We start from the raw sequence: 16,998 nt of genomic DNA, 5'->3' as shown, positions 1-16,998 counted from the left end.
ACCCCGTCAAAGCACAACAGCCAGCCCTCGGTCCCTCAGATGTGAACAAGTAAAAGACCATTTCCTCCTAGCCATGAGAAAGCTAAGAGGTTGAATTTCACCATCTGCAAGCTGTTGGCTACAGAAATGCTGCCTTTCCGCCTGGAGGACACAGTGGATTTTTGAGACCTTATGTCCGTCGCAGTGCCCCAGTACCAGATGCCCAGTCGGCACTACTTCTCAAAGAAAGGTGTGCCTGCGCTCCACCAGTATGTCGCACACAACATCACCGCTTCTTTGAGAAACTCTGTGTGTGACAGGGTGCATTTCACCACAGACACTTGGACGAGTAGGCATGGACAGGAGCGTTACATGTCGCTGACAGGGCACTGGGTAACTATGGTGACAGCAGGACAAGGGGCTGCTGTCCAAATCTTGCCGTCCCCGCGAGTTGTACATCAATCCTCTTTATCTAGAAGTTCCTCAACTGCTTCTGCCTCCTCAACCTCCTCTCGGTCCTCCACCTGCACCCAAAGCCTGTCTGGTAATGCCACCTGCTTTCTAACTGCGCACCTCCTTACTATGCTGGCAGCAGGGCTCAACGGCATCAGTGTTTACTTTGAAATGTCTGGGAAATGTGAGTCACACAGCTGAGGACTTGTGGTCAGCTCTGGAGACCCAGTTTCATGAATGGTTGTCTCCACTGGACCTGCAACCAGGGAAGGCCGTGTGCGACAATGCTGCAAACCTGGGTGCGGCCCTTCGCCGGGGCAATGTTACACACGTGCCTTGTATGGCTCACGTGTTGAACCTGGTTGTCCATAAATTTTTAGCCCACTATCCCGGACTAGATGGCCTTCTGCAGAGGGCACGGTCGCTGTGTGCTCACTTCCGCCGTTCGCGTCCCGCAGCTCAGCGACTTACATCTCTACAGAAGTCGTTGGGCCTGCCAGTTCACCGGCTGAAATGCGATGTGCCGACACGGTGGAATTCAACTCTGCACATGTTGCAGCGACTGTGGCAGCACCGACAAGCCCTGGTGCAATACTTTCTGACGTATAGCCTGGGCCAACGAGATCCAGAGGTGGGGCAAATCACACAGCAGGAGTGGTCTCAGATCAGGGACCTATGATGTTTACGCGCCCCCTGGGCTGTAGGGTACCCAGAGCCGGGCCGGTAGACGCTGGGGGTTGTAGTCACTGTGGCGGTGACCCGGTCCGTGACCCAGGGCGGTCAATCCAACGGTAATTTGTATATATGGATTTTATAATGTCCGACTACGCCACCTGTGGAGTGCGGCCAAAGGGGCCGCCGCTGCGGAACAGTCCTCTGAAGCTGGTGGTTTTGCTGCAATGGTATTATTACTAGAGATGAGCGGTGTTCGACTAGAACTGTTCGCCAATCTCAAATTTGAGCTGTTTAAGGCGGTGTTCGAGTTGTTCGACGAACCCGAACGATTTGCAAAAAATTCGGCTGTTCGAGGTTATGTTCGATAACTGTTCGTGCACCAAAAGCGTGTCCTGCATGTCTGGCGCTATTTAGAGCACCAATCATGCAGGGATTGTCTGCCACTCACTGTAATGCCACAGCCATGGTGGTTGTGGCATTACAGTGATTGCCCAAATCGATGGGAACAGTGCCAACAGTGAAACATGAAAAGCCGGCAATTCATCAGCGGCATACACCGGTACACGACAATTTAGAACCGAAAGAATAGAGCTTCACACATAGATTTGATAGATAGAAACATGTCAGTCACATATATACGAAGTACAGTGAAAGTACTGCTTACTGTACTTGTCATTTAGTGTAAAGGATTTATCAAAAAAAATAATAGTGTTTTCATGCACCGTCTCTTTAAAAAAGCCGGCCGGCAATTCAGCATCTGGACCCGACAATTTATAACAGACAGAATAGAGCTTCACACATAGATTAGATAGATAGAAACATGTCAGTGACATATATAAGAAGTACAGTGACAGTGTTGATAACTGTACTTGTCATTTAGTGTAAAGGATTTATTAAAAAAAATAATAGTGTTTTCATGCACCGTCTCTTTAAAAAAGCCGGCCGGCAATTCAGCAGCGGTACCCGACAATTTATAACAGACAGAATAGAGCTTCACACATAGATTAGATAGATAGAAACATGTCATTCACATATATATGAAGTACAGTGACAGTGTTGCTTACTGTACTTGTCATTTAGTATAAAGGATTTATTAAAAAAAATATTAGTGTTTTCATGCACCGTCTCTTTAAAAAAGCCGGCCGGCAATTCAGCATCTGTACCCGACAATTTATAACAGAAAGAATAGAGCATCACACATAGATTAGATAGATAGAAACATGTCAGTCACATATATAATAAGTACAGTGACAGTGTTGCTTACTGTACTTGTCATTTAGTGTTAAAATAAAGGATTTATTTAAAAAAAAATTGGCGTGGTGATCCCCATAATTTTAGGCTCTAGCGGAGGTTAACCAGACGGCTGGGGCAGATGTTTGAAGCCTGGGAAGGGGGTAATACCCACGGAGCTTCCCAGGCTACTAATATCAGCCCCCAGCGGAATACCTAGCCTTTACTAGCTATTAAAATGGGGGACCCCCCAAAAAAATGACGTGGGGTCCCCCCTATTTTAATAGCTAGCAAAGGCTAGGCAGACAGCTGGGGGCTGATATTAATAGCCCAGGAAGGGTTCCATGAATATTGGCCCCCTCCCAGGCTAGAAACACCAGCCGTCAGCCGCCCCAGAAATGGCGCATCCTTAGGATGCGCCAATTCTGGCACTTAGCCTCGCTCTTCCCACTGCCCTGTAGCGGTGGCAGTGGGGTAATAGGGTTGGGGTTGATGTCAGCTTATAATGCCAGCTGACATCAAGCCCAGGTTAGTAATGGAGAGGCGTCTATAAGACACCCCCATTACTAACCCCATAGTCAAAGTTAAAAGAAAACACAAACACTCAGAGTAAAGTCCTTTAATTGAAATAAAGACACAATTCTTTATTGTTCTAAATTAAACCATACTTACCATCACGCCCATTCCAGCTGAAGCCAACGATCTCCTGTAATAAAAGAAAAATAATAAAGCAACCTCATCCTCACCTTTCCATGGTTCCCAGGACAGCTTCAGCTCTGCTACATCGAGATAACAGGCTGGACCGCAGCAGAACGCTGCCATCCAGCCTGTCATCCCGCAGACACTGAGAAGCGCAGGCATGCTTGCGCTCTGCAGTGTCTGGCTGTGACGGCATAAAGATGAGACGAGTTCATGTCCAATGAACTCGGCGCACCTCATGCACGTCACTGACAGCGTGGGAGAATTCTCCTGCACTCAGCACTTCAGCGTGAGAATTCTCCCACGCTGTCAGTGACGTACATGAGGTCAGCTGAGTTCATTGAACATGAATGAGCTCACCTCATGCACGTCACTGACAGCGTGGGAGAATTCTCACGCTGTAGCGCTGAGTGCAGGAGAATTTTCCCACGCTGTCAGTGACGTGCATGAGGTGCGCCGAGTTCATTGGACATGAGCTTGTCTCATCTTTATGCCGTCACAGCGAGACACTGAGGAGCGCAAGCATGCCTGCGCTTCTCAGTGTCCGCGGGATGACAGGCTGGATGGCAGCTTTCTGCTGCGGTCCAGCCTGTCATCTCGATGTAGCAGAGCTGAAGCTGTCGTGGGAACCATGGAAAGGTAAGGATGAGGTTGCTTTATTATTTTTCTTTTATTGCAGGAGATCGTTGGCTTCAGCTGGAATGGGCGTGACGGTAAGTATGGTTTAATTTAGAACAATAAAGAATTGTGTGTTTATTTCAATTAAAGGACTTTATTCTGGGTGTTATGTTTTTTTAAATACTTTACTAGAAATTCATGGTGGTCATGTCTAATATTGGCGTGACCCCATGAATTTCGGGCTTAGGGCCAGCTGATAATGCCAAGCTGGCCTTAACCCCTTTTTTACCCAGTGAGCCACCGCACCAGGGCCCTGGATGAGTTGGGTACAGCGCCAGAAGATGGCGCTTCTATGAACGCGCCATTTTCTGGGGCGGCTGCGGACTGCAATTTGCAGCGGGTGGGGCCCAGAAAGCTTGGGCCTCCCTGCGCTGCGGATTCCAGCTCCCAGCTGCCTAGTTGTACCTGTCTGGGCACAAAAATAGGGCGAAGCCCCACGCATTTTTTTTTTAAATTATTTCATGAAATTCATGGAATAATTAAGAAAAAAAGGGCTTCCCTATATTGTTGTGTCCAACCAGGTACAAATAGGCAGCTGGTGGTTGGGGGCAGCCCGTCCCTGCCTGCTGTACCTGGCTGGACACAAATATAGTGCGAAGCCCCACGTCAATTTTTTTTTAATTATTTCATGAAATAATTTTTTTAAAAAAGGGCTCCCCTATATTGTTGTGTCCAGCCAGGTACAAATAGGCAGCTGGTGGTTGGGGGCAGCCCGTTCCTGCCTGCTGTACCTGACTGGACACAAATATAGGGCGAAGCCCCACGTCAATTTTTTTTAAACTATTTCAGGAAATTCATGAAATAATGAAAAAAAAATTGATGTGGGGCTTCGCCCTATATTTGTGTCCAGTCAGGTACAGCAGGCAGGAACGGGCTGCTCCCAACCACCAGCTGCCTATTTGTACCTAGCCGGACACAACAATATAGGGAAGCCCTTTTTTTCTTAATTATTCCATGAATTTCATGAATTTAAAAAAAAAATACGTGGAGCTTCGCCCTATTTTTGTGTCCAGCCAGGTACAACTAGGCAGCTGGGGGCTGGAATCTGCAGCGCAGGGAGGCCCAAGCTTTCTGGGCCCCACCCGTTGCAAATTGCAGTCCGCAGCCGCCCCGGAAAATGGCGCGTTCATAGAAGCGCCATCTTCTGGCGCTGTACCCAACTCATCCAGGGCCCTGGTGCGGTGGCTCACTGGGTAATAAAGGGGTTAGGGCCAGCTTGGCATTATCAGCTGGCCCTAAGCCCGAGATTCATGGGGTCACGCCAATATTAGACATGACCACCATGAATTTCTAGTAAAGTATTTAAAAAAAACACAAACACCCAGAAAAAAGTCCTTTAATTGAAATAAACACACAATTCTTTATTGTTCTAAATTAAACTCTACTTACCGCCACGCCCATTCCAGCTGAAGCCAATGATCTCCTGCAATAAAAGTAAAATAATAAAGCAACATCATCCTTACCTTTCCATGGCTCCCACGACAGCTTCAGCTCTGCTACATCGAGATGACAGGCTGGACCGCAGCAGAACGCTGCCATCCAGCCTGTCATCCCGCAGACACTGAGAAGCGCAGGCATGCTTGCGCTCCTCAGTGTCTGGCTGTGACGGCATAAAGATGAGCCGAGGTCATGTCCAATGAACTCAGCTCACCTCATGCACGTCACTGACAGCGTGGGAAAATTCTCACGCTGAAGCGCTGAGTGCAGGAGAATTTTCCCACGCTGTCAGTGACGTACATGAGGTGAGCCGAGTTCATTGTCGGCTCATCTGGATGCCGTCACAGTCAGACACTGAGGAGCGCAAGCATGCCTGCGCTTCTCAGTGTCTGCGGCATGGCAAGCTGGATGGCAGCGTTCTGCTGCGATCCAGCCTGTCATCTCGATGTAGCAGAGCTGAAGCTGTCCTGGGAACCATGGGAAGGTAAGGATGAGGTTGCTTTATTATTTTTCTTTTATTGCAGGAGATCGTTGGCTTCAGCTGGAATGGGCGTGATGGTAAGTAGAGTTTAATTTAGAACAATAAAGAATTGTGTCTTTATTTCAATTAAAGGACTTTATTCTGGGTGTTTGTGTTTTTTTTTTAACTTTGACTATGGGGTTAGTAATGGGGGTGTCTTATAGACGCCTCTCCATTACTAACCTGGGTTTGATGTCAGCTGGCATTATAAGCTGACATCAACCCCAACCCTATTACCCCCTGCCACCACACCAGGGCAGTGGGAAGAGCGAGGCTAAGTGCCAGAATTGGCGCATCCTATGGATGCGCCATTTCTGGGGCGGCTGACGGCTGGTGTTTCTAGCCTGGGAGGGGGCCAATATTCATGGCTCCCTTCCTGGGCTATTAATATCAGCCCCCAGCTGTCTGCCTAGCCTTTGCTAGCTATTAAATTAGGGGGGACCCCACGTCATTTTTTTGGGGGGAGTCCTCCATTTTAATAGCTAGTAAAGGCTAGGTATTCAGCTGGGGGCTGATATTAGTAGCCTGGGAAGCTCCGTGGGTATTACCCCCTTCCCAGGCTTCAAACATCTGCCCCAGCTGTCTGCTTAACCTCCGCTAGAGACTAAAATTAAGGGGAACCCCACGCCAATTTTTTTTAATAATAAATCCTTTATTTTAATACTAAATGACAAGTACAGTAACCAACACTATCACTGTACTTATTATATATGTGACTGACATGTTTCTATCTATCTAATCTATGTGTGATGCTCTATTCCTTCTATTCTAAATTGTCGGGTACAGATGCTGAATTGCCGGCCGGCTTTTTTAAAGAGACAGCGCATGAAAACACTATTAATTTTTTTAACAAATCCTTTGCAGTAAATGACAAGTACAGTAAGCAACACTGTCACAGTACTTCATATATATGTGACTGACATGTTTCTATCTATCTAATCTATGTGTGATGCTCTATTCCTTCATGTCTAAATTGTCGGGTACCGGTGTATGCCACTGCTGAATTGCCGGCCGGCTTTTTTAAAGAGACGGTGCACGAAAACACTATTATATTTTTTAATAAATCCTTTACACTAAATGACAAGTGCAGTAAGCAACACTGTCACTGTACTTCATATATATGTGACTGACATGTTTCTATCTATCTAATCTATGTGTGATGCTCTATTCCTTCATGTCTAAATTGTCGGGTACCGGTGTATGCCGCTGCTGAATTGCCGGCCGGCTTTTTTAAAGAAAGCGTCTTCTGAGCAGTTTGTCAGCTTTTGGACACCTTAGAAGGTGTTTTCTATGTGTTCCTATGTGTTTTTGTTTGCCTGCCATTGGTTTTAACGGTGTTCGACGGTGTTCTAAGGTGTTCGACAAACAGTTCGACGAACAGTTCCTCGAACATCCCGGTGTTCGACGAACCGAACCGAACCCGAACACTACGGGGGTGGCTCAACACTAATTATTACTCACCACAGGAAGAGTGTAGCTTCAGGGCAGTGTGGGTGGATGATGGTGGTTGTAGTGCAGGGAGTCAGTAATGAACACAGAGTCCGTGTGATGCAGTCCCAAGATCTTTACTCACAGTTGTTGCAGTCCAGATTGCAGGTACCAGAGCTATCTCACCCGTCGTGCTGTGCGTACTCAGTGAGGGGCTCAGTCCACCCCCAGATAGCTCCGGAGTACTTAGCAGGACCCCCTTCTGTGTGTCCTTTCTCTGGCCTTCTCCCTGCACCTCACACCCAGTGACACTTCTATCCGGTATCCTCGGGCCTTGGCGGGCGACTTGTGTTCCGTCCCCTGGGTCCTATGTGGCTACCTTCTTAGTGAGACTGGTGTGGACTTTTGCCTGCAGTACATGAAATGCTGCAGCCTCCGGTTTCTAGTTGAGCCTTGCTGTTTCTCCTCTAGTTGAGGGACCGGTTCCCCTTATCTGGCCTGACCCCTCTACCTCCTGGTAGCAGCGGGAGTACAGGTGGCCTTCTGCACGGCCCGTAGCCCTAGGGTCCCTTCGGTTCCTGGAGCCTTCCTGCTCCCACTCCTCTCTTCTCTCCTTCATTCCTGGGCCTCCCAGGCTAGGCCCGCCTCCGGAGCAGAGCTCATGCCGAGCCTCTGCTCCTGTCACTTTTCCTCCTCTGACTGGCTTGCTCTTTCTAAGATGGCTTCCTATTTATACTCTCCCTGTCATGTGCTCCCCTAAGATGCTCCCCTAAGCACCCACTACATAGGATCCTCCCACCAGCTAGGGACCTGGGACTGTGCTCTCCCTTAGGAGCAATCTCGCCCTAACCCCACTGCGGGTATGTGTTGGATGCAGGTGTTAGGGTCCCGAGCCATACGCCTTCCTTACCTGAGGGTGAGATACCACACCTCTGGGTGAGATGCAGTAACTCTGTGGTGACTGCACCCTCAGGGGCGCCACACACCTTTCTGCACAGTTTTGAAATGGCGACGAAGATGTTTAGTGCTGACGACGATGCCATTATCAGCATAACTATTCCGGTGATTTACATGCTGGAGCACACATTAAACAGAATTCAGAGTCAGGTGGTCGGACAAGAGGAGGTGGAGGAAGTAGAGGAGGAGTCGTATGCGGAAGGGATAACATCTCCAAGGTCCAGATGGTTGGCAGCACCAAGGAGGCAGGCATGGTAGGGTGGGGGAGAGGGATTAAACAGGGCGCATGGTAGCAGCCAAACTGTTGAGGAAGGTGCAGGAGCTGAGGAAGAAGTGGAGGATGAACTGGCGATGGGCATGGAAGACTCATCAGATGAGGGAGACCTTGATCACATTTCTGTTGTGCGAGGTTGGGGGGAGAGGGCAGAGGAAAGAAGCATGATTCTTACCTCGCTACCAACACAACAAGGACTTGGTCCTCCTGGATGCGCAAGACACATGAGTGCCTTCTTGCTGCACTACCTGCAACATGACCCTCAGATTGCAGAATTCGAAGTAATCTCGACTACTGGGTTGCCACACTCTTAGATCCCCGGTACAAAAGTAAATTTGCCGAAATAATTCCTGCCATAAAAAGGGATTGACGCATGCAGGAGTATCTGCAGACGCTGTTGCAGAATCTTATATGTGCTTTTCCACAAAACACCAGTGGTGCACGAAGTGAATCTCACAGTTCTAACTTGCCAACCGCGGGACTGTCGAGTCTTCATCACTCAAACCGTAACAGTAACACAGTATCTGCTGGTAACAGCAATTTTGTGAAATCGTTTCACCACTTTTTTAGACCATCCTTTGCAAGGCCACAGGAGACAAGAAGTCTGACACATAGTCAATGCCTAGAGAGGATGGTGCAGGAGTATCTCCAAGTGAACATCGAAGCCATGACTGTGTCACTGGACCCTTGCTCATTTTGGTATTCCAATCTGGAAAAATGGCCGGAGCTCGCCACTCATGCCTTTGAGATCTTGTCATGCCCTGCAGCCAGTGTTCTCTCTGAACGTGTGTTCAGCGCTGCTGATGGTGTGCTGACAGATAAGCGCACGCGGCTGTCCACTGAGAATGTAGACAGACTCACGTTCATAAAGATGAACAAATCATGGATTCGCAAGGACTTTTCTAATCCTATGTTATCCTTGGGAGGCTAAAATCTTGAGGATTTGGTAATATCACCTCACCAACCGTTTTAAGCAACTGTGGGGCAATTGATGCCACTTAACCCTAGAACGCATGACCATAAAAATCTACACTTTCATATACCTGGGGCCTTTTATGCCCGTGTGCAAATAACATTGAATAACTCAAACTCAAATGACAAACAACTATATACATGAAGAATACCTAGAGTTTCAAAATTCTAACTAAAGTAATCTTGCAGAAAATAGAAAACAATTAACAGGGCGGGACTGCGAGGCCCCAGGTATGCGTTCTAGGGTTAAGTGGTGTCTGTGCCACAATTTTGGGAAAAAATGGAAACTCTTTTTGGAGTCCCCTTGCTGTGTCTTATGTGACGTTGGCATCGTCAATTCCAGGTGGGTTGGTTCGCTCCCCCCCCTTTTAACTGTAAGAAACTACATACACTATGGCTTGGAGTAACACAGATGATTGAGTCTGAAGAGCTGTTTACTCAGAGGTCTGCTCCAAATCTTCAGTGTCTGCTAGTCAGCGTAGAATTTTTAACTGCATCTAGCCTAGGCAATACTTTGGGCGTAGTAGCCCAGCTGCGAAGCAAGCTGCACCGCCTGTGTATCTAATAAGAATTTTTAAATGCATCTAGCCTAGGCAGACTGTGGGGACCCCCAACCAAACCCAGACGCTCAGCCCCCCTACCACCCCCCTTTCCTTGACAATACAATAATGTAACTCTTACAACTGGATGGGTGAGGATCGGTCACAGCTTTATTAACTCTCTATACTCATTCCATTAGAAAGACATTTTATTTCTAAAATAATTCAGCTTGTTGCAGCATGCCCTGGGTCTCCACTCCCGCAACTTGGCCAACAAGTGTAACTCTCCAACATGTCCTTTCTATTTCCAGGCCACGGAGGATCCTGCGTACTCGTATGCAGGACTCTGACCCCCACCCATCACTCTTAACGCTTGTTCTACTCCGTCCTGGAGTCCTGACAGGAATATGTCCAGTCCAATATCCATTAAGTGAACACCGTCGGGCCGTATGAGGCCTGCTTTATCTCCTTCCAGTTGTCGGTGTCGTACCACTACACCGCCTCTGTCTCTTCTAAATTTTGCCATCCGAATATTTATTACCCGCCTTGTCCGTTCGATGGCCGTGATGTCTCGCGCACCTTGCCATACCGCTATCGGCACAATCTCTGACCATACTATAGCTAGTTTTGTGAAAAATTCTCTGAAGCGCTCAGTGTCTAGTTTCATTATTGCTATTAGTTATGCGCTCTTGTGATGACCTAGGTTGTTTCCCCCGGCCTGTATAACTAAGATGACCAGACATCTTGCCTCTCTCCCTACCTTGATTACCTCCATTAGTACCTGTGGCCATAGCAGGCCTCTAATACCTCTCCAGTTGAAATATGTGTTATGAAACTCTAATTTCCTCCCGCCTGGGCGGACTTTCGCCCTTTAATCTGCCCAATATATATATGAGTGGCCTATCACCCACACTGTTGGCTTAGCGTCAGCTGTAAAAGAAACAAACCACGTTAGGATAACAAGTCCGGTCTTATGTATCTTGCCAAACACGTGGATCACCATCTCTCTATCCTCTGAACTTCCGTTTCTGACAGTCCTGCTCTTGCTGCTTCTGTGGCCGCGCCTATGCGGAATGAGTGTGTCCCGTAATCTTTGGGGTGGTTCCCTGCCGATGTTATGCATTTATTAAATATAGCTTGGAACTGGTATCTTGCTAATGGCGTCCCATCAATGTGTGATAGGAACAAATTACTTTGTGATCTGATGGTTAGATATGGTTTTACTATTGTTACCCGACTCAGTGTACCGTTTGTGGGTTGTAGAAGTACCCAAGTGCCCCTGCCCGCTGGAACCATTTTCGATTTGTGTATGCGTAGACGTATTGCATTATTGGCTATGACTACGTCCTGGTGTAATAAGCCTCCACTGGTGCTAATTTTGGATTGAGGGACTAATTCGCTTATGCATAGCGCCCCGAAGAAGGCGATCACAAATGCAGTAGACAGTAGTGTTGCTTCAAATTGTGAGTGTCATGTTAATGGTGTTAGGGATATGATGTGAGAAATCAGTTTTAGTGACACGGGACGGGACGTCTACACTCCTGACTTGGCTGACCCCTTTTCCACCCTTTTATGGATTGTCTGATGATGAATCTTTGTCACATCTCCCCAATTCAGTAGTTGGAAGTGAAATGCTACTCCGGTCAGACACCGCTGCGCTGACGCCCCTGATATGCCCCTCATCATTAGCTGGTGGAGAAATTCTATGGTGACTTGTGATCTGGCTTGTTCACATTGGTCAACCCGTCTGCCTGCTACTAGTCGTGTCCACTCTTCCCATGCCTTACCGTATGCTTGCCACGTCGACGGGGCAACTGACGCTCTGATTAATGGCATCAACTATTCGCCACTAGATCCCATAGGAAAGGTGGGCAACTGTTGTCCCGATGGGTGGGCATTGTGGAAGAGCTCTGTGAAAATCTGCCAATTGAATTGTTATAAAGCGTTAGCAGCAGCTTTAGACCCCTCAGCATAGTGGCTAGCGCGGACCTATACATTGTGTTTTAGGCACAGGAATGCTAGCCTGGGTAGTAGGCCTAGCACTGGGAGAGACGATGATGCCATCTTATTAATGCAGTGCGCTAAGCTGGTGTTTTTTGTTATGAAGCGTATATTTTTGTAAGCCAGGAGCGCGCCCCATATTTCTATTGCTACCACTATTGGGAAGAAAAATTATTTTCAGGGCTAGATGCAGCGAAAAATTATTATTAATTGAAAAGCTGGTGGAGCTTGGTATAGATGGCCTAATACAATGATACCCACACACTGCTAGAAGGCCAAATATTTTTTCAGAGGTAGGTGCAGAAAAAAGTTATATTCAGTTTGCAACCATATGGAGGTCAGTATAGATGGACTAATAGAACAAGTCCCACACACTGCTAGAAGGCCAAATATTTTTTCAGAGGTATATGCAGAAAAAAATTATATTCAGTTTGCAACCTTATGGAGGTCAGTATAGATGGACTAATAGAATGATGCTATGCCCAAAAGATTTTACTTCACTAGGTGCAGTAAAAAAATTGGTATTCTATACACAGGTGGTATATCTTGCAACACAGATAGGCTACTCCACTGACTAACACACTCTGCAATAGGCCAAAAAGGATTAGCTTTGCTAGATTCAGCCAAATGCTGTGAAAAAAACTTGCACAGCACTGGCACAGACCTGCCTGGCAAAACTGATAGGAACTAATGTAACCTAGTCCTGAAAAGGACTCCAATTACAATTAGTCTTTACTCCCACAATCTATCCATTTAAGAGCACAGACCTGCCTGATAAAAGTCGTAGGAAATGCTGTAACCTAGTCCTTAAAAGGACTGCAATCACAACTATTCCCTACTCCCAAGCTATCTGTAGATTTGTGCGAAAATTGGCTTGAAATTAACAAGGTATAGCGCACACAGCAACAGCGGTGCCGTCTAACACGCAGCTGCAGCAGTGAGAAAATGGTGGCGACGGGGAAAATGGCTTGGTCTTATAGGGCAAGGACATGTGACATACACTGCCAATGACACATGCCCTTGCTTGTGTGAAAAAAAGCACTTCGCTCCGTGTGTGCGCTGCTGATAGGCTGACAGATTGCACCTCCCCACTGCAAATGCGGGAAAGAGAAAAAAAAATGGAGATCTTCATTGTTCCTGCAGAGATCCATCCCCTGCCCCTCCCCCCACCCTGCTGTACACTCAAACTGTGTATTAACATTAATTTTCATCATTACTGAGAAAAAATCCAGTTATGATTTTGGTGCACGAACAGTTATCGAACATAACCTCGAACAGCTATCGTGCTATTACAGTATGTGTTGACCTTTTGCTCTGCTGTCCGGACCAGACATCCTGCAAGGAAGCCACAGTTTCCATGCTATGTTTCTTAGCAGAAAAGGTTGTAAAGTCTCACGTGACAAATTACAATTTTGCAAACAAAAGGTGATGTTTTTAGGCCATTGTACTGCTGAAGGTACAAGACGCCTGACTAAAGAGAGAAAACAGGCAGTTTAAAATCTCGCCTTACCCAGGTTGCACCGACAGTTGCGTACCTTTTTAAGTTTGGTGTCCTATTGTAGGCCTTGGATAATGTCTGCTTCTTAAATGATGCAACCACTCTATGATTGTTTGTCCTCAGACCCCTTTGTTCTCTCTCAGGAAGCTATTGATTAATTTCACTTTCCCAAACTGCTCATTGTGTCAGCCCGGGCCTTAGGCATCCCAAACTATAACCAGCCATTTTTCTTGCTTTGGACGGAACAAAGAGGTAATGCGACAGCTGCACTGACACAACAGCATGGTGACTGACAAAGGCCAATAGCTTACTACTCAGCAAAATTAGATCCAGTGATCAGATGATCTCCCACGTGTATCCATTCTGTAGGTGCTGCTGCACTGCTGCTATTAAAGCCATGTGAGATCACATTGACTTAGCCTTTGACAATTTACCCCCCACATGACATCCATGCCATACTCATACAAGTTCAGCCGAAACACCTGTCTACAGCCAGACAGCTCAGACTTGAATTTGCTCTTCTGATTCCTGAGTATGTCACCCTCAAAAGATGGAATGTTTTGAATCCAGCCACCATTATGTCTGTGGATTCAGAAAAGGGCGAATTGGTGACAGTGTTAGCAAGTGAGGAAGAGTACTTTGACATGATGCACGAACATGACTGCATAGAACTAATGAGTCAAGAGACAGTGGGTTTTTCACATGTTCATGATAAACCTGTTCCTAATGCAGATTTTGAGTTTTTTGTAGATGGCTCCAGATACCACCAGGATAGGAGATTCTACCCTGGTTATGCAGTAGTATCCTCACATGAGGAAATCCGAGCTGAACCGCTCCCTCAACACATGAGGTAATCCAAGCTGAACCACCCCCTCCTCACATGAGGTAATCCGAGCAGATCCACTCCCTCCTCACACAAGGTATTCCGAGCTGAACCGCTCCCTCCTCACATGAGGTAATCCAAGCTGATCCACTCCCTCCTCACATGAGGAAATCCGAGCTGAACCGCTCCCTCCTCACATGAGGTAATCCGAGCTGAACCACCCCCTCCTCACAAGAGGTAATCCAAGCTGAACCGCCCCCTCCTCACATGAGGTAAACCAAGTTGAACCACCCCCTCCTCACATGAGGTAAGACGAGCAGATCCACTCCCTCCTCACATAAGGTATTCCGAGCTGAACCGCTCCCTCCTCACATGAGGTAATACAAGCTAATCCCCTCCCTCCTCACATGAGGAAATCCAAGCTGAACCGTTCGCTCCTCACATGAGGTAATCCGAGCTGAACCGCTCCCTCAAAACATGAGGTAATCCGAGCTGAACCGCTCTCTCCTCACATGAGATAATCCGAGCTGAACCACTCTCTCCTCACATGAGGTATTCCGAGCTGAGCCACTCCCTCCTTACATGAGGTTATCCGAGCTGAACCACTCCCTCCTCACATGAGGTAATCCAAGCTGAACCGCTGTCTCCTCACATGAGGTATTCTGAGCTGATCCACTCCCTCCTCACATGAGGTAATCCAAGGTGATCCACTCCCTCCTCACATGAGGTAATCCGAGCTGAACCGCTCCCTCCTCACATGAGATAATCTGAGCTGAACCACTCCCTCCTCACATGAGGTATTCTGAGCTGATCCACTCCCTCCTCACATGAGGTAATCTGAGCTGAGCCACTCCCTCCTCACATGAGATAATCTGAGTTGAACCACTCCCTCCTCACATGAGGTAATCCGAGCTGAACCGCTCTCTCCTCACATGAGGTATTCTGAGCTGATCCACTCCCTCCTCACATGAGGTAATCCAAGGTGATCCACTCCCTCCTCACATGAGGTAATCTGAGCTGAACCGCTCCCTCCTCACATGAGATAATCTGATCTGAACCACTCCCTCCTCACATGAGGTATTCTGAGCTGATCCACTCCCTCCTCACATGAGGTAATCTGAGCTGAGCCACTCCCTCCTCACATGAGATAATCTGAGTTGAACCACTCCCTCCTCACATGAGGTAATCCGAGCTGATCCACTCCCTCCTCACATGAGATAATTTGAGCTGAACCACACCCTCCTCACATGAGGTAATCCGAGCTGAACCACTCTCTCCTCACATGAGGTAATCTGAGCTGAGCCACTCACTCCTCACATGAGGTAATCCGGGCTGAGCCACTCCCTCCTCACATGAGTCATTCCGAGCTGAACCACTCCCTCCTTCCATGAGGTAATCTGAGCTGAGCCACTCCCTCCTCACATGAGATAATCTGAGCTGAACCACTCCCTCCTCACAAGAGGTAATCCGAGCTGAACCACTCTCTCCTCACATGTGGTAATCCGAGCTGAGCCACTCCCTCCTCACATGAGGTAATCCGAGCTGAGCCACTCCCTCCTCACATGAGTCATTCCGAGCTGAACCACTCCCTCCTTACAGGAGGTAATCTGAGCTGAGCCACTTCCTCCTCACATGAGATAATCTGAGCTGAACCACTCCCTCCTCACATGAGGCAATCCGAGCTGATCCACTCCCTCCTCACATGAGATAATTTGAGCTGAACCACTCCCTCCTCACATAAGGTAATCCGAGCTGAACCACTCTCTCCTCACATGAGGTAATCCGAGCTGAGCCACTCCCTCCTCACATGAGGTAATCCGAGCTGAGCCACTCCCTCCTCACATGAGTCATTCCGAGCTGAACCACTCCCTCCTTCCATGAGGTAATCTGAGCTGAGCCACTCCCTCCTCACATGAGGTAATTCAAGCTGATCCACTCTCTCCTCACATGAGGTATTCCGAGCTGAGCCACTCCCTCCTCACATGAGGTAATCAGAGCTGAGCCACTCCCTCCTCACATGAGGTAGTCCGAGCTGAACCACTCTCTCCTCACATAAGGTAATCCGAGCTGAACCACTCCCTCCTCACATGAGGTAATCCGAGCTGAGCCACTCCCTCCTCACATGAGGTGATCCGAGCTGAGCCACTCCCTCCTCACATCAGGTAATCTGAGCTGAACCGCTCCTCCTCACATGTCAGCGCAGGAGGCAGAGTTGAAGGCACTCACTGAGGTGTGTAGAGCTGCTGCATGTAAAGTCGCTAATATTTACACATATTCGAGTTATGGATGAGGAATTTCACATGATTATGGCATTATCTGGAGAAGCAGAGTGTAGTGTCGGCGTCCTTGCCTCCTGCTAGGCAGGGACGCTGTTCCCCTCACCTCTCCGCTCCGTGCCCGGCGTCTTCCTCCCGCTCTGCTGGCAGCGCGCGCTGCTTCCCGGCCACTGTGCTTAGGGCGCGTGCGCGCGCTCCCCCTCTCTTAAAGGGGCCGCGCGCGCCGTCCTAAGGAGTCCCCGGCCAATGGCCGGAGGACCTCACCATATATAAGGCACCTCCTCCAAAATGGAGGTGCCGGAGCAATGTTGTTGCATAGCCTATCACTCTGCTTCAGCCCTCAGGTCCCGTTACCAGATACCTGCCAGTTACCTGGCAGTTACCTGCCAGTTTCCTGCTTGATACCTGCCTGATACGTGTCTTTCTGCTGACATTCCTGCGGTCCGACAGTCTGCCTACCAGCCCTGCCAGTCTGTCTATGGACCTGTCTGCCCGCTCACCTGGGAGCGCTCACCTGCTACCTGCCTGCTAGCCTACCTGGAGGCTCTGCCGTCACGTG

This window comes from Phyllobates terribilis, unplaced genomic scaffold, assembly GCF_046119375.1.
Source record: "Phyllobates terribilis strain yellow unplaced genomic scaffold, ASM4611937v1 Scaffold_3__8_contigs__length_932513732, whole genome shotgun sequence".
In the NCBI taxonomy this organism is placed as follows: Eukaryota; Metazoa; Chordata; class Amphibia; order Anura; family Dendrobatidae; genus Phyllobates; species Phyllobates terribilis.
This window is presented reverse-complemented; position numbering follows the sequence as displayed.